The following is a 23,312-nucleotide window of genomic DNA, read 5'->3' on the forward strand; positions in this document are numbered from 1 at the left end:
GCGCCGAATTCACTTTCCCTTGGTCATCAATTTATTAAAACAAAGGTACCATCGATCGATGAGATCTAATACCAGCAGTTCAAAAAGCAAATACACCAACGAGAAGGGACGGTGTGGATGCATGAACTAAGTACCTCTTAAATGGATCCTCTCCTCGACGCAGCCGGCGATTAGATCGATCGATAAAGACAAGGACATGGTGACTCCTCTCCTCTCCTCTCCTCGACGAGTAAAGAGTCAAAGTCTAAGTCGTCACACACGACGCACGCGTTTGTTCGACCCCTCCTCATATTTATAGACTGCGAGAGGAGGTCAAGATTGAGCTTTTCATTCAAATTATTTTGAAACATGGCGCCACTTTTTCGTTGCTGCCGCTCTTTTTTTCGTTTTTCATAATGAGTTTGGACGTTGTAATCTCTTCTACCATGTTGTTTGTTATGAGCGGGCTTGCGATGGACCGCTGAGATGTGACCATTAAATTGGAGCGCATGCAAGGCAACTAACCCAACACAATTTATGAGCATACTTGATTACCTACCCAGGTGGCTCGCCTGACCGGTAAATGGGATCCTAATTATGTGTGATTGCCTACGGATGTTTGATGGCAGCTTCCAAATCAATTTACTCCCTCTATCCCGGTGTATTAGTCCCAATTGGACATTGTAATCTCTTTTAACTTGTTGTTTGTTATGAGAGGGTATGTAAGATGGAACGCTCAGATGAGTTGTGGCCGCGGATAGATGATGTGGCCATTAAATTGGAGCGCATGCAAGGCAACTAACAAACACAATTTATGGGTTACCTCAAAAGAAAAACAAACACAATTTATGGGCATACCTGACTACCTACCCAAGTGGCTCGCCGGACCGGTAAATGGGGTCCTAATTATGTGTGATTGCCTATGTATACCTGGTCTATTATTGCGTATTTGATGGCAGCTTCCAAATCAATTTGCTCCCTCTATCCCGGTGTATTAGTCCCACTAGGTAAATATATATGTCACGATTTATTCTCCGATATAAGGCCCGCTTGACAATTAATTAGCACTAATTTGTTCCGCTAATTTCTCTCCATCTCTCTCCCGCCTTGCATGATCCCGTAACTAGGACCTATGCATGCACAAGTTATGTGGTCCTTCATTAACTTGGCTTGCCCAAGTAAATTAGACTGGTCATAGTGCATAGTATCATATACTAGTATCATGCATATGATACTTATTTATGATACTATCTCTATAGTGGGTGGTATTATAGAGTACTATCATAAACTTTCAAATTTATTGTTTTGTAGAATCTCAATTTAATCTACGTACAAGATTTATTTTCCATTTACTTTTTCTCGTAACATCCGCTATGATACAATATCCACCTATGTTACTCTAATCCTATCTCTCCTCCTTAATTAGATGCCACATCATCATTTTTGTGGGCCTAAAATGCATAATATTACCTATGATACCATCACTATGACCAGCCTTAGCTATTAAGATGTGGCTCCTAAAGTTACCCTGATTAGAGGAAAAAACTTACTCCCTATCTGAAATTATGGGGCGTGGATCCTCTACAGTACTGATGTTACTGTACCCGTACAGTAATTCAGAAAATCTGCCGTCCAGTTTAATCTAACGAGCCTCCTGCCACTCATCGATGGATAACGGATTAGGAACAAACTTTGCGCCAAATTCGCAAGTAATATTTCAGAAGAGCCGCGCCCATTGTTGAACTTGCATGGCTGCACGTACTGCAACAGTATTGTTGATTGCTGACCGTCCAAGATCGGCACCAGCGGAACCAGCTGTCACGGCCGACCGGTCTACACCGCTGGACGTAGAAGCCCGGCACCGGCGGCTGCAGCAATCGACGAGGCCGACGAGGCCGGCCGGCTAGCCTGCACTGTACAACTCAGTTGCGCCAAATATGTACATTGCAGATTGCAGAGCCAGCCATGTTTTCGCAAATACAACCTCGGTTGCGCAAGAGTAGGGAGAGGTGGCCGAAGGCATCAGACGACAAGGACAACGCAAAGTCAAGGAAGGGTAATTGGTGAGGAAGGGCGTCATGTACTGCCATCGGCAGCGGCAAGGCGTTGAGGATGAGAACTGTGTCACTATTGGCGGCGAGGTGGAGAGGAAGGGCGTCGTGTCGCTACCGCCGGCGAGGCGTCGATCAAGGGCGTCGTGTCAGGGCTGTTGGCGGCGAGTCGTCGACCAAGGGCCGTGTGTGACAGCAACGAGGCATCCCAAATCGCAATTACGTATTGTTTTCATGTCACTTGGAGGAACAACTAGAGATGTCCTACGATGCAGCTGTTTAGCCAAGTGATTCTCAATCTACAGGAGATGATCCTGCTCTATTTTTTGGCGCTAGTTTGTACTTCTCACACAATTCATTTGGCGCCAACAGGAAGATATATGTGATATCCCTCCATACCACCTTAATTAAACACATGAATTATTTTTATAATCTGGTGTCCACCGATCGATGAATGGCAGGAGACCCGTTCGATGAAACTGGTACAGTAACACCACTGCTGTAGAGGAGCTGCGCCGGAATTATCTAGCAACTTTTACTGAGCCCAACACCCCGGGCGAGATGGAGCGTAGTATATATGTAAATCACGTTTCAGCCAAGATCAAATTTTTTTCACAGGGACAGAACTTTTTTTCCTTTTTCTTCCTTCACAACTACACTGACTAGTATACAAGCACCACCGTAACTAGAAATAATAAAGAAAATCTAGAATATTGCATATGCATGTGCAGCTTTACTACTTATACGCACATCTAATCTGGTGCTAGTACACAGGCCTGTAAATATTGCACAAATATTCACATAGGCTACGGACCATGTTTGCCTGATAAATATATTCGGGAACCAGGTTGAATTCAAAAATTATTTACACAAACTTTGCTACTTGTTGTCAAGGGCAAGGACGGATGGAGTATAATACCAGCAATTCTAATATAACAACATCAGTACATGATATGCTTAACTAGTCTCAGATTTTTGGAATGATCTACACAAAACAACTTGGAAACACCAGGATTTCAAATACATGCTGCACTACTCCCTGGTCATCCCAAAGAGGTCGAGCTTATCCCTATAAAGACTAGCCAGATCCGACAACCATCGGCACCATGCCGGCAGAGAGCCAACAAGTCAAACATCACCGAAAAGCATGATCCATCCCACAGGAAAGGCTCCCTCCCGTCGGCTCTGCTTCCCCGTTGCTTCGCACTGTGGCCGAATCCACGTCCCCTTCACGAGCGCCACAACCGGGCTTGCTCCATGTACAGCCCTGCACTGTCAGCCAAGGAAGGCTCGGCTCGCCAATTACCTGCAAGATAACGGTTTCAAGAAATGTTACCTCCACGGCAAAAGAAACAGTTGAACGGCACACAGATAATTAAGACATACCAAGCACCAAGATGGGCACAAGGAATGTTCAACAAATAATGATTATGAGTTTTTGCGATTTCATATTACTTACACATGATGAGTATGAGAGTCCAACTCACTCATGTAGATTATGCAAGTAAACTATATGAGCAAAGCAAAAGCATTTTTGCACCCTGCTACATCTATAGACTTATTCCTAGAAGCAAGCAAGACGAATCGATGTTAATTTCATTATTCCCAAGTATTGGACAAGCATTCTAAATTCAACGAAAGTACACAACAAAACATGGACTTGTGTTAATCCAGAATAGCTACCATGCCAAAAGACGTATTGATGCTTCAAATAACATGAATTGTAAATGTCAACAATTCAGAACCATGCCATTTGTAAAAGGCAGCTCCTTTTACACAGGATTTGAAAATTCCAGAACAAAATGGATGGAGGGATACATCCGGGCTCTGGCTGATGAGTACTTGCATAACAACGGTCACCAGCTCGCAAAAAAACTACAACCTTGGTATTTTGCATCAAACTCAGTTGTAGAACTGAAAATTGATGTTATAATCTCAATCAGCGAGACATAATTACTGTACAACCATCATATCAGGCATATGCTCAACATACATAGAAAATTAAGCGTCACATGATCGTCAAGTCCAAGAAAATTAGATTGCAGCAAATGACACTACTATACAACCACATCACTAGGCACTAGTAACCTGTTCATCGCCAAATAGAATAGCAGCATCCAAATAAGCACCAGGACATGCCTAAGATGCAACAGCCCGACAAGCCACTGTAGGAACTAGTGAGTTTACCTAAATGCTCTACATCATGATGATGTCGTCCATCTTGGAGACCTAGTGGTTGACCATGGCCATCAGCGCCCAACCTTTAGATCTAGTGCGTATATACCAGCATGAGAAAATGGTCAAAATACTTGATCAAGCCAGTGAAATAAATCAACATAATTAAATTTGCCATTCTTTACACCAGTAATTAACTTAACAGATAAAAATGAGCACACTATTACAAACAATAGTAAGTGTTCCGGATACAACACTGCCGACTCAATTACTGAGTCAAGTTATTACAAGTTGCAACTGCTGCTTGCTACTAATCGTGAGAGCATGTATAGTAGTTGTTGATCAGCATTCAACATGGCACATGCAAATAATTAACATTCAGTAAATAATATCCACAAGCTCAATGAATCTTTTGCAGCCAATGCACATTTCTACAGGCTTGCCGACAAAAATGACAACCTTGAAGCTAGCTAGAACCAACTACAAATCATTCAGCAATCCAAGAGAGTGCTTTGCTTCCATGTGAATTTAAAACTGGCAAAATCATCTACCCACTGTTCTCTACTTTATTAATGGTGCACAAAAAACAATGGCGACAAGATTAAGACATTGTGAAAGTACATCCATGTTCGCGTATGTGCTTATAACTATATATGCATGAAAACCCAGAAGCTAGTCAAAGTACACAAGTAGGTACATGCACGCACCCCTTGTACAAGCTAGCACCTAGCACCATACAAAAAATCTGCAATTAGCCAAATCGAACATATCACAAACAATATGGAAAAAAACTCCACTTTGGACTTGTGAGAAATATGTTCGAGGAAGAGTTTAACCAAATCCCAAGTGAATGATTACTGTTCCTAAACATCTCATACAGTTTAAAAAATAATGCATGGTTGGATGAATATGGTAAAATTCATTGGAATTTTCAGCACTAACACAAAGAAAGTCCAAACCTGAACCAACACCTGAAGCATCACTATAAGAGAGATGTTTTTGAACCAAAAAATGAATAGGGATGGCGGATCCAGAGGAGTTGGGGGCAGGGAGACCATGGTTTACCGTTGTAATGCTGCTCCCTGGAAGGCCATAGGTGGATACGAAGAAGTGAGGTGTGCTTAAAAGACTTGAATTAAGTATTACTTCTTGCAATTAATTGCAAAATGATTATTCTGCCCATACTATCGGTTTGTCATGCCTCAATAGTCAATACCATGCAGACCAGCAGCTTCCAGATCATTTAGAACAGGATCAAGTTTTTTCAATGCCCATGGATGAGACAAAACTTCTTGCCCCCGATTAATGATTAATTGAAAACCACACCAGTAAATACTACTCTACACGTGGCGTGAAATGAAGCATACACATATAAAAATGGTCACACAAAAGAAATACTTAAATATAAAAATTAGGACCTCCATCGCAACAGTACACCTTTAAAATCTTGCCTAAGATTATGAACATATCCAGCTTCAACAATCATTCCTTGCCAAAAAGGTCTTCCTTTTGAAGATCTACAAGATAACAAAAAATAGGATATTCCTTCGTAAAAGCATGCCGCAGCACACAATTCTTACTTGTATTGTTAAGGACAACTCATTGTTAACATGTCAAACATCAAAAGAGGAGGGGATTAACTCGGTAGGGTACAATTTATTTTCACAGGCCAAAAGTGCAACCCTTGTATACACAAGCTTCAATCCATAACATTGCTTAAAAGCAACTAAACAACATTAATTTACATAGAGCATAGCAAAAGGCAAGGAAGACTATTTGCGCTAGAAAAGAAGAAAATGGATGATATTGTGAGCTCCATCTCGGGAAATGCATATGTAGCTACAGTCTATACAAGTATTGAAATGATATTTCAGAAAACTGGGAACACCACTTGTGATGTAAAGGTCCTTAGTTTGTAAAACTAAATGTAACTTCAATTGAGTAATTAACATATATAGTAAACCTAAGCCTGAAAAACCGAGCATAGCTTTGTTACAGTACTCACTTCAACAGCTATGCAAACCAATAACAAATGAACAAACAATCAGTAAGTGTGCAAACTAGTATTGTATATTATGTGACGGTATGCCTTAATACTTGCCAAGAACCCAAGGGGTGAAATCTCCCACAATACCACCCGAATCCTACTGTTTATTATTGTCGTAAAAAAGCTAGAGATGTAACTTTTCACAGAGCATATGACATCATAGATCAAGAGCTTGTCGGTGAATTTTTTAAAGCTTTTAGTCGAAGATTCAAAAGATGCAACCTTCGAGTCTCCGCTTAACAACAAGATACGGAGTATATAATTTGATGGTTCGTCAAACATGTAAATTTCTGCACTTTTTGAAGCAAGAAATGCTATTGCACAACTCTGGAGCTCACCATCCAAAAGATCTCCCACATTTCGGTCAATAACCTGGTTCAATTCAAAGTCAACGCACAACTTAGTTTTCAGTCCCGTGCCAACTTACTCATCAAGTAGTTGCCCAAAATTTTCTTGGACAGCTCTTGGAATGTAGTCAAGATACTGAGGCTTGATGACTGCCTGTAGAAACAATGCGAGAGACTGTAAGTACTTAAGTGCAGAAAATGAAAAATATACTGCACAACATTATATTATAATATGAAAAGAACATGTATATGGAGTTCAGCCAGTAAGACACACCAATAACCGCAACACTTGATAATAACATTACAAATACACTTCTGCAATGTTTCATATAGTATTGTGTTATCATAAGGCATACATATACTGGAAACGCCAGTAAATTGATCATTATGTAACTACTCGAACCAAATAACTAAGATGAGTTATGGTAAGATGGCTACCATATGCCTACTCTAGCGGTATTAGACTCTCTACTGCTCTTGTATGGCTGAATGTCTACTGCACTTACCTGATGGTAGGTTCAAATTTAGCTAAAATGAATCCGTAGGGTGGTTTTGCCTTAAAGTAACATATCAGAGGGCCTAGTTCAGTACTACTCCCTCCGTCCTCAAATAAGTGGACATCTAGCTCTAAACTTTGTCCACAAAAGAGTGTACTCCTATCTTCCCAATGCATTTTAATTGCTTCTCTCTTTTTTTTCGAGAAAACGCAAAGGACCTTTGCGCTTCATTTCATTGAAAAGAAAGAGTTGTAATTACAAGTCTCCTAGGAGACGGTGATACAAGGTAGGGGATGGTTTGCCTAGTGCACATCCCAACTGGCTGGAAGGACGGCCCTCAGCCCCAGAGCTCCGGCCCTTGCCCAAAGAGAAGCTTCTTCCCTGATGTTGGCCAGCAGCGTGCACGTCGATGGCTGTGCCCTGTCGAACACGCAGTCATTTCTGTGCTTCCAGAGCATCCATGGTATGAGCAAGGAGGCTGATGCAAACCCTTTCCAAAGCGGCTTTGGAAGTGCTGGCTTGACCTTTGCCATCCAGTCACAGAGCGAAGCATCCTCGGCGCTAGGGATCCTACATGTCATCCAAAGCCACGAGAGCACCTCATGCCAAACTTGCTTGGCAAACGGGCACTCCAGCAGCAGATGATGCATGGTCTCGGGCAGCTGGTCGCAGAGCAGGCATCTAGGGTGGTGCTGCAGCCCTCGTCGTGCGAGCCTTTCCGCGGTCCAGCAGCGATCTTGGAGGGCCAGCCAGAGGAAGAATTTGACCTTCTGGGGCGCCCAGGTGCGCCAGATGTGCTTGGCCGCAGGGCACGCCGTGGACCCGTGGAATGTGGCCATGTAGGCGGACTTGGCTGAATATACTCGCGATGTCCACTTCCAGTTGAGTCGGTCCGGTTCTTGGCTGAGCATCGTGCCCTCGATCCTTCGCCAAAGGAGCAGGTATTCACCGATCTCTTGGATACCCAAGCATTTCCTTGCAGCCCATCAGCGACGGTGCGGGATTTGCGGCGCCTCTTTGGTATGCACTTGAGAGCGACAGCGCAATCTCTCGAACCGAGCGGCCCTCAATCCATCGATCGTCCCATAACTTGGCGTCGCGGCCGTTGCCGAGGATCATTGTCGTGGAAGCGAAGAACAGGGCCTGTTCTTGGTCGGAGAATTGGAGCTCCAGGCCATGCCAGGCGTGCGCACGGTTGTCCGTTCTGCTCAGCCAAAGCCAGCGTAAGCGCAAGGACAGGCTGGTTCTTTCCAGGTCGTGGACACCCAGGCCACCGTAGGCGATGGGGCGGGCAACGCGCTGCCAATTGACATGGCAGTGCCTGCCGTTGGCGGCCGCGCGTCCCAACCAGAGAAAGCCTCGCTCAATCTTGACGATGAGCTTGAGGATCTTCTTGGATGGAGCCAGGACAAGCAGCTGGTGAAATGAGATCGCACCAAGGACGGATTTCACCATGGCGAGGCGGCCAGCCTTGCCCATGAGGCCGGCCTTCCAGGTGGGTAACCTGCTTGCCACCTTGTCCACCATCGGCTGCGATTGTCCACTCGTGGGCTTGCGGATGGTGAGCGGAATGCCTAGGTAGGTTATGGGCAGCTCGGCGACAGGGCAGGCCAGCAGCGCAATGGCCGGCGCCGCCGCTTCCTCCAAGGCGCAGCGTATGAGGGTGGCCGTGCTCTTGCAGTAATTGTCGCGGAGCCCCGACGAGCTGCCATAGAGCTCGAGCTTAGTTTTGCCGTCCTCGATATCCTCCCGAAGCGGGTGGCGAACAGGATGACATCGTCGGCGTAGAGCGATATCGACGGTAGCACACGGCGTGGGTGTAGCCGACGTAGCACTCCAAGCTCGATGGCGCGAGAATAGCCATCCGAGGGTGTCGACGGCGAGGACGAACAGCTGTGGGGACAGCGGGTCTCCGTGGCGTAAGCCGCGGCGGTGCTGATTGGCGGGCCTGGGTCTCCGTTGATCATGATCGGTGTTGGCCGAGGCCAGGAGCACGGCCAGCCACTCCAAGAAACGGTCACCGAAGCCATATTGTCGAAGCGCCTCGAAGAGGAAGGGCCATGACAGGGAGTCGAAGGCACGGGCCAGGTCAAGCTTGATCAGCAGGCGTGGGCTCCTCAGTTGGTGCAGCAGGCGAGCGCTCTGGCGAACTAGGACGAAGTTGTCGTGGAGGCTTCGACCGGCGATGAACGCGTTCTGGATGGGGCGGCGATGAACGCGTTCTGGATGGGGCTGACCAGCTTGTCAAGCTTGGGGGCGAGGCGTAAGGCGAGGACTTGGGCGAAGAGCTTGGCCACAAGGTGTATGAGGCTGATCGGCCGATAGTCACGTAATGTGCTAGCACCGGCGTGCTTGAGTAGCAACGGAAATCAAACCCAATAATATTGAGTATATGTTCTCCTTGTTTTCTACATGCACTTAGCTCATTGGGGGTGAAATAATTAAAGATGAGAGATGCATCTTTCCAATGCATTTTTTACACCACTTCATAATTTGTCTTGGAAAACCCACGTGTACACTTATTTATGGACGGAGGGAGTATATCAAAGAACGCACATAGTAAAGCTACACATGTTTTTCAGGAGGACAACAATACGAAATTATGTTTGTATAATACATCTGCAACATGTTTAGTTTAACAAGATGCAACATGATGCCCTAGCTTTGAGCCTTATCATCTCCGACCCAAAAAAAAAACAGGAAAAGGCCAGACTGAGAGTAGATCTCTCAGTACTAAGTTATCTTAAATAATCCAGCAATAGAGATGCCATCCTATATGCCCCATTGGTCAAGAATTTATCAAACCATCAGCAAGCTAGACAAATTATCAAGATGAAACAGGAAACATCACAGTATAATACGATGGACCTGATCCACCTAGCGAACCAAAAGAGAAAAACATAGCTGCTCTAGTTGCAACTCCAACATCATCAAAGCTCATTCTTGGACTTTTGACATATAAGTGCACAACATATTCAAAATAGCTTTTCCGGACTTTTGACATGTAAGTGCACAACATATTCAAAATAGCTTTTCCGGTCAACTTAAACACAAATAGTAACATTTAAAATTAGAAAGGGAACCACACTAATGGCAGAGTCCACTATTAGTTCAAGTTTGGGGTCTCTACTCTCTACTGCCATATTCCACTATGTATTACATCATTTCGGAAAAAGTATGAGTGCAATGCTTCAGTTCAATATTAAAGTTTCATTTACCTTACCTTTTATGATCCCTATGCAAATGCCATTCTTGTTGAAATGAAACGTGTGACATTACAATTTTTCTTTGGATATATAGTTATATACTCATTCACTCTCCCTATCTCTCTATGCGTGTGATATAGTTAAGTTCACAGGATACTATAAATTTGATTAGTTTAATGCATCAAATAGATTTTCGTCAATCAGTTTCTACCAAAGACGTCATCTTCATTCTTCTTGAAGCAAAAAATAAAAGGCACTGGAACCTGATACATTTTCATCTAGACAATGAATGAGCTTTGCTAAGCATACTAATTGTGTAGTTTACTAGCTACTGTGTGAATTGGAGGTCAACGGTCTCCATCAACTCTGACTTTCAGGTAAAAATGCAAAAACAATGTCATGGCGTTGAAGACAAACGGTATCGGCAAGTTTGGCCCGACAAATAATATACAAATCAAAGATGGCATGTACAAGAGTAACCATGTCCAGAAGATGCCAACTCCAAACTTCAAAGAGACGAAACATACACTTGGGTTTCCAAACATGCTTTAAAATCAACTACTTGCTAAATTAACAATCAAACAGTGATTACTGTTTGCACTTACTAAATGGAGATTATCAAACCACCAAAATGACATGGAGTTAAGGGTTTCATTATTGACCTTTTTGAGTTACTCTTACCAATTGCTCAGGGCATGGTCGCCGGAAGACACCGGGCAGCAGCGCTAGGTGAACGCCGGGTCATAGGAGGCAGGCAACCACCAGCAGGACCTGAAGGCGTTGGTCGTGAGCTGCAGGGCCATGGGCACCATGAAGAAGAATTCGCCCACAGACAGCCTCCAAAACAGCAGAATGGCCTGAAGAAAACTTCAATTACCGCACATCCGAGCCAAGCAGGTTATAGGGAGGGAAAAGAGAGAAAGTTGCTTACTTTTTCTTCCAAGACAGCGGGAGGCTCGAGTAGGATGGTGCGCGATGCGCCCCTAGATATTCAGCGGAAAAATCTGCAGTAACAATTACTAGTCAAAGTTCCATAATAAACACTACTAGTTGGACAACAACAGCAACTAGATACTAACCAGTGAGAGGCTAACTTTACATATGAAGCAATACATACATCCTAATACAAGTTGTTCCCGTGCATCACGGTAATCATTTCTGGTGTATGTATGGCACTCAATGAATTATGATGTATATAAACCAGACATGCAAATAGGTATTCAGCGGCAAGCATGATTATGAACACTATCACTGGCAAAACTTCACGGGGCGAACCTGGGCGGTCGACCCCTAGCAAAAATGATAATTCAGACTACCCCTTAATATATTACTCGTCCGTCCCTTCTTCTACCTGGGAGCTTCGTTTGAGACGATCAGGTTTTCTCTCTTGACTGCAATCCTGCACTTGGACGCAGATCTGGCTGGAGTGTGTGGCCGTGGGGTTGGCCGGTGGCATGGTTGGCGGCGGCGGAAAGCCAAAGATTGATCAATGGTTGCGGCTCGTCTATTTGATGGCAATCTCGTTTGTGCCAACCTGTAAATTTATCCTTATCTACTGCAGTCACCACATCCACCTATTTTGAGATTTCTTTTAGTTATGATTCTTGCATCTTATAGTTGGGGCAAGATCTAATTAGGTTCTAAATCATGAAGAGGTACAACTAATTAATTTTGAGGATATTTTTATGAAATGCAGCAGCGAAAAGAATCAATAGGATTGATTTGAAGCAGTCAAACTCTATGGTTAAGTAATATACTTTGGTACAGTTTCTTTTTCTTTTCAAGTAGCTTATATATTGATAATTCGAAAAATAAGCTTTTATATATTGATGTTAAAAATGCATTTTGTAAGATATTGTATATTACGATTTGGCAAGCCAAAAAATATGCATGCCATTTTGCATATTCACACACACACACACACACACACACGGTTACTAATACTTGGCAAACCAAATCGCAGATAAACAGACAGCATGTATCCCTATATACAGAACCTACATGAGGCTCTCAATTGGCCTCTCGTGCTGTTCAAGAAAGATCTGCACAGGAGAAAAGGTTCACACACTTTGTTAATGCCTCGGTCAATCAAACAAGACCTCAATGAACAAACATGTGGATGCAGAAATAACGAAGATGGTAGTAGAAAGGGAGACACATGTGCAGCATCAATGATGGTACCTGCATGATGTTTGCCACTATGGCGACGACTACTCGACAATAATTACAAGGACCAACAGATTACATTGGCCACGACCGTAGCGAGCCGCAGCTGCATCATGCTGGACACCGAAGAAGCCGGAGGCGATGCGACGGTCGGCGAGGGAGTTTATGTCAGGTCCTTGTTGCTTCATCCAAACAAGCATCTCATGCTATAAGTCACCAACTTGCATCTCATGCTCCAAAGCACCAATATGATCCTAGAACCTGAGACACAATAGCATAGCAGATCAAATCTACAAAGTCTGGAAATACTCTAGCAATGAAGATACGGAACATACAAATTAGTTCAGCACTTGAAGGGATTTGGTATGGCATCGACAACAATATTCACGTATGTCCGTGTATATGCATATAAATACATATCAACACAAAATATAAGTGTTACATGTAATAAAGGCACCAAGTAACCTGCAAATGCTACATTTCCAAATCAGATTGATATATCAAACTGTTCCATAAGATGAGCATTACTACTGTGTTGCTACATGTTAATTTTTTTCAAATTGCTTTGCTTTATTTTTTGAGTGTTATTTACCTGGGAAATTAAAGTAAGAAAACAAAGTACCCAATACATATTTCAGCTAGAAAATTCAGCATGTCCTAATGCTGTCTTTGGACAGCCAGATCACATAGGAGACAATATACTTCAAAATTGAACAAGATGCACACTTAGGGGACATCCAACCATAAAATTCAAGTCAGGGAGCAGGAAAATAGTCATTCATCTTAAGCATCGACAAACATCACTTACTACTGCAACAACCAAGTCCTAGTTATACAACTACCAAAACTGAACCTAAACTTTAATCACAGGTTCATAAAAACATGCACTAATATTTGCAAAATTTGATAAATAATTTCCTCATACGGGATAATTGTACAAATAGAGATCATCTAGTAACAAACGGCATCAGAGGCATTAGTCTAAACAAGCCTTAAAAAGATTTAGCAGCTAAAGAATTATCACAAATATGAGCCCACGCTGTCAAAAGTGAAAAGGTGAATCACACAAAAGAGATATATGCCCAAAAAAGCTAATGGTACAAGCTCCAAATGATAATGACATTGCCATGCCAAATTGTACCTCAATAGTGCAGCAGCTTGGTTCCCTGCATTCGGCCCATCCAAAGCTAATACGCCACAATTCATACAGGATGTTTCTCCAAGTGCTAGTGTAATTATAAGAGAAGCAAGCACAAAAGCGAGTGGATGTAGCTGTGAGACATGATTACGCATGCCTACGAGTTCATAAAATCATGCTAGCGGTAATCAAATAGTGTATTATTAAAACAATATTGCAGAGGAGACGTTACATCAGCTAAAGATTACATCGATAAAAGAAGCCCAAAAGAGTTTACCTTCTGACCAGCACTACATCGCCCTCGCATTTCCATGTTAGCAGCTCCATTCTACATGACATCATAAAGGATAGTAAAAAAATGGTAAATGTAGCAGTCCAAGAAAGTCAATCAAACATGTAGCTAGTTTAACTTCCACGATAGCCATATGATCGAGTACCATCACCCTCAGAATCAGAATTGATGCTGATGCAATCATTATCTTGGCCTCTATATGCTTTCTGCCTTAATTCCTTAATTATTTTATTGATCTCATCCATTTTCATGGTATGGAACCTCATAAAAGCCCTACAGAAATACATGTGTACCAATGTAAAGAACGTTAATATTAACCACTAGACAAGTAGCATGGATTTACTAGCAGAAGGAAGCATCCATACATTTTTCAGAATAATGTCTTAGAACTACCATTTTCATCAAAAATTTAATGGTGACGCCCCGAAATAGTAGCTTCACATGACACAACTATGTTATACCATGCACAACACGTTTTAGGATGTATAATAGATCTAGCGAATATTTTTTGCATCCTTTTACTGAAACACTTAAATTAGCCTTACAAGTCAACCATATAAGATAAATAGTTGGTTGCAACCTTTTGGTCCGCACCTTGAGGAGTTGATGCGATGACCCTTAGTTCTTACATGATAAAAACACTTAGTAGAGCCACGACATGATCATACCGGCGTGTGACATTGACAAGGCTTGATTTGGGAGCAAATGAGAGTGCAAGTGTACACAACCATGTCATCTTTTGCCGACATTGAGAGCTCTCCCTCGGCCATGTGTCCTGGTGGTTGTCGCCCAGCTGCCGGCATGCGGCTTCCTTCGGGCCCCATGATTGTGGCTGACCTGTCCCTGGGGAAAGGCACAGCAACAAAATTAATTCAGTATAGCAAATACTAAACAAAAGATACATACTACTTGGAACGGGCCTGTATAAAAAAAATTGGACTGCATAAGTTGACACAAAAAAAGTTACGAGATAGAGAATCAAACTAGTTGTCCAAATTGAGGATTCTCTGATCATTTTATGAACAAGAAAATCAACTCTCATAGCCCAACACTTTTTCCACACCAAAACCGAATCAGGCTAGTTATCCAATTTCAGGATTCTATGAATAACAAAATCACTGCCTGCATTGGAATTTTGCAGCATGTTCCCCTCTCATAGCCGATCACTCAATTTTTCCCCACACTAAATTTGAATAGAATCAGGGCAGCCCATGCGCAGAAATGAGATGGGATCTTGCTAGGAAATAGTTAGATGGGCAAACGAAACGGACCTTGATGGTGATCGCCCTCGGTGGCACTAAAGTCGGAGTCGCCGTACCCGGTGCCGATCTGAGTGCCCCTTCCTTGTACACGTGTCCTGGTGTCCGGCATGCAACGCCCTTCGGTCTCCATGATTGTGGTAGATCTATCCCTGGTGAAAGGCATATTTTAATTTTAAAATAGTCTCCGTACAAATTCACCATGATAGAGCACAAGTTCACATGCTGAGAAAACAATGAACAAAGGGGGAGAGGAAGAAGAAGAGGAGAAGCGATTGCTTACCGGAGAAATCCTAACTGGGTCCATCATCGTGTTACCTCGCCACCCACGTCCTTCACAGCCATCACGGCATCAACGCTACATATATTTGTGCTGTCAAGAATCAAACATCAGTATGTGGCTATGAGAAAAGAAAAAATCCTAGTCATGTACTAACTTGTTTGACAACAACTTTGGACCTGCCATGATCAAATATTTCCACATGCAAAAACAGTCTATTAATTGTTCAACCCCTTGCTAAAACAACTTGGTCTTTTAGTTGAATAAAGAAATTCCATGCGGCTCCTTATTGGATTAAACAAAATTTTCCAACATAAGTTTAGGTACCTGTGTGGAGGCATAGACCCTTTTCTGGTGATTTGGAATAAGTTTCTCTTCCTCTTTATCCGAAATCAAAGCAGACCACCACCTAATTCCTTGCCATGTACATTCAACGAAGAGCACAATAACATACACAAGTACAGCGACATGTATGTATATACCTTTAGATTATTCTTCGAGTCAAAATCTATCTCATCTACATCGACCGGGCCGGAAGAGCTTGTAACCAGAGAAAAAGACACAGGAGTCCGAGGTGTGCAAGGGCTCAAACACTTTCTCAATGGCCATGGAGGTGGCATCCGGCGTGTAGCAACGGGCCCACGCATCTTCACGCCCTGGCACGCTTGATCCGAGCTGAAATCCAACAAATGAGACCATCATCGCCACTTTAGCTACCACATCAATCATTTAATTTAACCAGAAAAAATTGGAGTCGATTACTTCATTACCGTGCGATAAAACAATAAGGCGATGATATCGTACGCATCACTTCAAGTATAATGGAGATCTGACAAATGTAGGACAGGTCTATCTTAATTTTTAGAACAGAACATCATTTTGTCCATGTACGAAAAGCGAGACCACGGAGCGTGACAAATCTACTAGAGTACTCGTAACTAATACATGGGACGAGGAAACTTTACAATCTAAAACGAAACAGCATATCAATATGACATGATTACAGCACCATTACTTGTTGTCTTTTTGTTAACGGTTGAATCTGTTTTCGAGCCAATTCTGACAAGTACTACACTCATCTAGTAAACAAAAGTTTACACCGACAAAAGAAGCCCAATAGAGTTCACCTTCGACCAGCACTACATTACCCTCGCATTTGTGTCAAGCGGCAGCATTTTACATTTCAACACAAGGGATAGTTAAAAATGGTTAATGTAGTAGTCCAAGAAAGTCAATCAAACATGTAGCTAGTTCAAATTCAACGATAGCTATATGATTGAGTGCCAGCACCCTGAGAATCAGAATTGATGCTTATGCAATCATTATCTTGGCCTCTAGATGCCTGCTACCATAATTCTTTAATTATTTTATTGATCTCCTTCATTTTCATGGTAAGGAACCTCATAAAAGCCCTACGGAAATACAAGTGTACCAATGTAAAGAATGTTAATATTAACCACTAGACAAGTAACATGGATTTACTAGCGAAGGAAGCATCCATACTTATTTAACACTGTTCAAAAACTAGGCCGATTCAACGATTACTAGGCCGATTAATCGCTACTAGGGGTCTGACCGTGTCGATTACCATTAATCTCTTGTGTTAATCCTTTAGCCCGATTAATCGTACCGAAAGTCCGATTACTAGGTATGTTCCCGATTAACTACTGCACTTGGTCAAAAAAGTTATAAACTTTTCAATGCATATAGCTAGTACAGACGCTACCCCTCAACAATAAAGTAGGTTTTGCAAAGCTCCCGCTTGATTGTAGCCTCCAACTGCTCGAATTCCGCCGCCGCCAACTAGTTCCTTGCCCTCCTAGACCAGTTACTCTCAGTTGTCTAGATACGACAGCTCGACCACCTTGAGTAGCTCATGCAGGAGCTCAAGGGTGCCTTCGATAGGTTAGGTGGTTGAGGTGTAAGAGGGGTCGTACCCTAGCTAGGTAGATGGTGGGAGAAGATAAACTTCAGAGGTGAGAGGATAAGAAGTGGAAGGAAGAAACGTGGCTTCGACTAGTGGATCCTGTTTCGCTCGTGACCTTGAAGATTAGGTCACGGAGGAGAAACATACATGTTTTTCTGGGATTTTAGGCTCTAGAGAAGTAGAGCCAGACATATAGAGGCTCATATACTATTATTTTTCTTATATAAACTGTTTTTTACGTGCTAATTTGTGTAGGTCACACCGATTAATAGCCGACCGATTAAATCAGTTAATAGTCCGAATTCCGATTAATCGCTACTCCCAAGCCGACCAGCGATTAACGATTACCGATTTCCTTACCATTGCTTATTTTCGAAAAATGTCTTAGAACTACCCTTTTTATCAAAAAATTTAACGATGACGCATCGAAATACTTCACATAACAAAACCATCATGAACACCGCTATGTTATACCACGCACAACATGTTTTACGATGTAATAGATCTAGCGAATATTTTTTGTATCCTTTTACTGAAACACTTAAATTAGACTTACAAGTCAAACATATAAGATAAGTAGTTGGTTGCAACCTTTTGTTTAGCAACTTGAGCAGTTGATGCCACAAAATAAGCAGATGACTCGACCTCGACACCTTCGCCATCTGCAGTCACTCCACTGAAAATTTAACAAGCATACCCTTAGTTTTTACATAATAAAAACACTTAGTAGAGCACTGACATGATCATACCAGCGTGTGACATTAACAAGGCTTGATTTGTGAGCGAATGAGCGTGCAGTGTACACGAACACGTCATCTTTTGCCAACGTTGAGAACTCTCCCTCAGCCACGTGTCCTGGTGGTTGGCGCCCGTCGTCGGCATGCGGCGCCTTCGGTCCCCATGATTGTGGCTGATCTGTCCCGGGGAAGGCACAACAACAAAATTAATTCAGTATAGCCAATACTGAACAAAGGATAATACTACTTGAAACAGGCCTGTGCAAAAAACAGAAATTAGACTGCATAAGTTGACAGATAGAGAATCAAATTGGTCGTCCAAATTGAGGATTCTCTAATCATTTTTATGAACAATAAAATCACCTCATAGCCCAGCACTTTTCCACACCAAAAACGAACCAACCTAGTTATCCAATTTCAAGATTCTCCAATCAGTTCTATAAATAACAAAATCACTGGATGCATTGGAAGTTTGCGACATGTTCCCCTCCCATAGCTGAGCACTCAATTTTTTCCCACGCTAAATTAGAATAGGATCGGAAGCGGACAATGCGCGAGAAACAAGACGGGACCTTGCTGGGAAATAGTTAGATGGGCAAACGAAACGGACCTTGCTACTGGTCGCCTTCGGTTGCACTGAAGTTTGAGTGGCCAGACCTGGTGCCAGTGTTGAGCGCCCTCCGGTTCCCATGACTGTGGCTGATCTATCCCTGGTGAAAGGCACGACAACAACATCAATTCAGTACAGCGAACACTACTCTCAAGAAAAGATGGCAGTACAGCCCCTGCATGCATAAACTTTATACCACATGAGCACTTGATGTAATTGGCTAGCATATATCAGCAATTAACTCCAGTTTATTGGTGCACGTGTAGAAGCATCACATGCATTATTCAGTTTAGAAGTGCTAAATATAAGCATTGCACGGTCGTTTGGTAGCTAATGCAAGAAAAAGACTATGCAGATGGCTATGCAGCATGTTAATTAACCTCAAGATACATATTACGTTATGATATTTTGCATTTAATTTTGTGGTTTCTCTCTGTATTAATTGGCCATCCATATATGATATATCTATCTACATATCTATACTCTATAGTGTAAACAATTTTGAACATTTGAATCCGGATCCCCTTTCTCTCCGAACATGACATTTTGGAACCAATACCAACCATTGAATCCGACATGAAATTTGCTGTTTTTTCGACATTCAAACCTGCACTGACAAACAATATAATTCAATAAAGACAATATTTACGACCCATGTGACATAAAACTCGGGACGCCCACAACCAGAAGTACCGAAACGAGTAATGCTCAATTACAACGTAAAGCGAATAAATCTTCTCAATTTTGATTCATATTTTAGTTTTAGCATAGTATCGGTACAAATTCACCATGATAGAGCACAAGGTCACATACGCGAGAAAACAATGTACAGCACAAACAATTAGCTAGGTCAACAAATCCCAGCTACACGTAAAGCTTAATAGATCAAACCATTGGCACACAGCCAAGTCACCAATCGAGATCATGACAGAAGAAAGGGGAGAGGAATTAGAAGGCGATAAGCGGATGCTTACGGAGAAATCTTAATCGGGTCCATCATCGTGTTACCTGCCACCCAAGTCCTTCACAGCCACCACAGCATCAAACTACATATATTAGCCCTGCCAAGAATCAAACATCAGTATGTAGTTGTGAAAAAAAAAGCCTAGTCATGTACCAACTTGTTTGACAACAACTTTGGACCTGACATGATCAAACATTCCCACATGTAAAAACAATCTATTCATTGTCTAACCCTTGCTAAAACAGCTTGGTCTTTTAATTGAATAAAGAAATTCCATGCAGATAATTGAAAAATATTTCCTTATTGGATAAAAAAATCTTATCCAACATAAGTTTAGGTACTGTGGCGGAGGCAGCGGACCCATTTCTGCTTCTTTGGAATGATTTTCTCTTCCTCTTCATCCGAAATCATAACAGACCACCACCTAATTCCTCGCAGGTACATTCACCACAAGAGCACTAGAACGTACAAGTACAGCAACATGTATGTATATACCTTTCGATTATTCTTCATAGTCAAAATCCATCTCATCTCCGTCGACCGGCTGGAAGAAGTTGTAATAACCGAGAAGAAGATACAGGAGGACTCGAGGTGTGCAAGAGCTCAAACTCCTTCTCAATGGCCATGGAGGCGGTGTCCGGCGAGCAGCGACAGGCCCGCACTTCTTCTCGACCAGGCAAGCTTGACCCGAGCTGAAATTCCAACAACAGACCAGCATCGCCACTTTAGCCACCACATAAATCATTTAATTTAATCAGAAAAAGAAATGGAGTCAGACTACTTCATTATCGTGCGATAAAAACAATAAGGCGATGATATCGTACGCATGACTTCAAGTATAATGGAGATCTAACAAATGTAGGACAGGTCTATCTTAATTTTCAGAACAGAACATCATTCTGTACATGTACGAAAAGCAACACTAGCGAGCGTGACAAATCTACTCCGGAGTACTCTGTAACTAATACATGGGACCAGGAAAATTTATAATCTGAACCGAAACAATATATCAATATGACATGATTACAGCACCATTACTTGTTGTCTTTTGACAAGTACTACAATCATCTAGAAAAAACAAATTGCTTCAGCTTGCAGGTATTACAGAACACTTGAATTGACTCGACTAAATAGGTAGGGATAACAACAGTTTGATACCATGAGAAATTCCATGATTAACGTACTGATCTGATAAAGAGTTGCATCGATCTGGCACCGAAGATGAAAAGGAGTTGTCACGATGCTACTCCATAATTAACCTGCAGGAGATGTACATTCAGGGCTGAGCACTGCCGCATATGCATAGTTAGTCAAGTAGTAAGCAGCAAAACAAATGAAAAAACAAAATCTAAGGTTTCCTACGCATGCTTCACTGCCTATGCACGGACAGAACAAGTTCTTGCTGATTTCCTATTCGTTAGTGCGTTGCTGCTGCGTATCGGTTTCGACAGGGAACACGAAACGAACATTGAGGGAAATGCAGCAGGGATGAGGAGAAGGTAGACCTCGACGGGTGCAGCAGGTTGGGGGCGTCGCCGGCCTTGAGCAGCAGCAGGTCGCGTATATGGCCGGTTGCAGGGGGTCGTGGAGGTGGTCTCCGGGTGCGCGCCGTCTGCAGGAGGTCGTTGGGAGCTTCTGGGCCTGCAGCTACCGTTCGGAGGTCCTCGTCCTTCTCCACGGATGGCCGCCTGAGCTGGAGCGGACCGGCCGCGTAGGAGGAGGATCGGGGAAGAAGGGGCGGGATGCAGGGGAGGCGAAGAAGGTTCGCGCGCGCGGCCGATTGGAGGCTCGGGATGGATGATTCGGTGGGGGGTGGAGTCCGGCGGGCTGACGAGCGACGGGGACGGCGGCGGCGGCGGCGGCGGGGCAGGATATTGTTCTCTCTTTTGTTTTCCAAAGCAAAACTCCGTGCCATAATATTTCCTCTCGCTCCCAAATTTCGCGCTCCGTAAATTTGGGGATTCATGATCACTCACCTTCTTATCTTAAAAATCCGTAATTAGTGGATCCCACATTATTACTTAGACCAGATTCAAGCAAAATGTAATGTTGGCTACGTCTAATAAATTCACTGAATCTGCAATTTTGGCCTCTACTCATCCTAAACCACACTTGCTCCATCTAAAAATACAAGTGACTCACTCAACCGGATCTCTTAGCTAAGAGATGATCTCTTAGCACAATCTCTCTCACCACAAATTTAGGATATCTGATTATAAGACTAAAAAATAACCCATTGTACATGCCCTAAGATGCGCGCCCACACGATGTGTCGGATGACGGTTTTCCATGCAGCACGTGCGAGCTCGGGCCGTTTGAGGTCATTCTCGACGCCATCGATAAGATGCCACAGGGCACGATCGCCGATGCCGTAGCAAGGGTCTCAAGGCGCTCGGCGCGGCCGAGGAGCCGATGATTCGCCACCACGTACCGAGAGCTGCTACTCGGCAACGACAACATCACGGGGGCGCGCGCTCCCTCGAGCACGCAAGGGAAATGACAGAGACACGTTGCAAGAGGGGACCCCGGGCACAACCGCCACCCATGGACTTCGCCGCCGCCTGCAGCACCAACCACCTCGTCGAGGCATGGCGTCGGGCGAAGTCGCCAATGAAGACACGGTGAGAAAGATAAGGCTAGTGCCTCCGGGTTTGGCCAAGAGTCACCAGACAACTCGCCGAAAGCAGAGCCTTTGCGAGTGCTTCACCAACCACCGCACGAAGAGAGCAACCGCTACCAACTACCACCAACCATCGCCGAGCTCATCCAACAGACCCGCTATCTCAAGGAAGCGCCTTCAAGAAGGGTATGTCGCTGGAGCGCCACCGCTGCCCAGGCCGAAGCTCTGGGTTTTCACCCCGAGACAAGTTGGTAAGGGAGGACGGGGGAAACCTCGAAGTCGCCTTCATGAAGTAGAACGGCATGCAACATCGTCGGCGTCGTGGCTTCTGTTGTCGGCCAAGGGTTTTCCCCGGTAAGCCCCACATCTGGTCCAACCACACCAACCGACGGAGATCAATCCAGGGCCGAGGAGGATGGATGCGCAGCAAGGGGAGGAGCAGCCATCTTCAAATCTTGTCCGTAAGCTAAGCGGGGTGACCACTGTACACACCTGTCGGCACCAGGTCGCCCGTGAAGTCAAGGAGCCGACAAGCGGCACCGACGACATCCAACTTCCGCCAGTCGGCGCGGGCTGGGCCGTCTCCACGCCGTACATTTACCCTCGAGCGCAGGAGATTCCCTCCCTTCACCCACGCCGAGCCAAGGCACCAATTCCCTGCCGCCCCTTCATCGAATCCGGGCGCCTTTGGCGGAGTGGCCCTGCAGGGGCGGCGGGCCTAGAAGTAATAAATCCGGCTTCCCTTGTTTGAAGGAGCGTAAGGACCACATGCCTCTAAGCCGTCGTCGGGGACTCTCCACGAGTCGATGGGAAGGAGCAGCTCGTCCGCCACTACCGGCCAAGGTCACCCCGGAAGCGTGAGTGGAACCTTATACGTGATATGTTTGGGACGGGTCTCCGGCAAGATCTCAGGTGTTCTTTTTTTCTTTTATGGTAAATTAGAATATTTTTTTGGCTATGAGGTCTCCGATGAATCATTTTTTGCTACCCAGAAGCCAAAAGCAAAATGAGATTTTT

At 43.7% G+C, this 23,312-nt stretch overlaps 3 long non-coding RNA genes across 5 annotated transcripts; all 3 read right to left on the bottom strand.

Moving 5' to 3' along the window:
* Positions 1 to 3,253: 3,253 nt before the first annotated feature.
* On the bottom strand, positions 3,254 to 11,714 carry LOC139837751 (uncharacterized). Of its 3 annotated transcripts, XR_011754416.1 has the most exons (5): positions 11,234 to 11,714; positions 10,984 to 11,159; positions 6,591 to 6,753; positions 4,218 to 4,299; positions 3,254 to 3,336 (listed from the first exon to the last, which is right to left on the bottom strand). It is a non-coding gene; the product is annotated as an uncharacterized lncRNA (long non-coding RNA). The 3 variants fall into 3 exon arrangements; XR_011754417.1 differs by lacking the exon at positions 4,218 to 4,299 and having other exon boundaries at positions 3,255 to 3,336; XR_011754418.1 differs by lacking the exons at positions 3,254 to 3,336; positions 4,218 to 4,299 and adding an exon at positions 5,655 to 5,722.
* Positions 11,715 to 11,993: 279 nt separating this feature from the next.
* Positions 11,994 to 13,723, bottom strand: LOC139837750 (uncharacterized). Its single transcript, XR_011754415.1, has 3 exons — positions 13,610 to 13,723; positions 12,484 to 12,729; positions 11,994 to 12,344 (listed from the first exon to the last, which is right to left on the bottom strand). It is a non-coding gene; the product is annotated as an uncharacterized lncRNA (long non-coding RNA).
* Positions 13,724 to 20,268: 6,545 nt separating this feature from the next.
* On the bottom strand, positions 20,269 to 21,566 carry LOC139837752 (uncharacterized). Its single transcript, XR_011754419.1, has 3 exons — positions 21,181 to 21,566; positions 20,860 to 20,934; positions 20,269 to 20,367 (listed from the first exon to the last, which is right to left on the bottom strand). It is a non-coding gene; the product is annotated as an uncharacterized lncRNA (long non-coding RNA).
* Between the last annotated feature and the right edge of the window lie 1,746 nt (positions 21,567 to 23,312).

Source organism: Lolium perenne, chromosome 3 (assembly GCF_019359855.2).
Source record: "Lolium perenne isolate Kyuss_39 chromosome 3, Kyuss_2.0, whole genome shotgun sequence".
Lineage (NCBI taxonomy): Eukaryota > Viridiplantae > Streptophyta > Magnoliopsida > Poales > Poaceae > Lolium > Lolium perenne.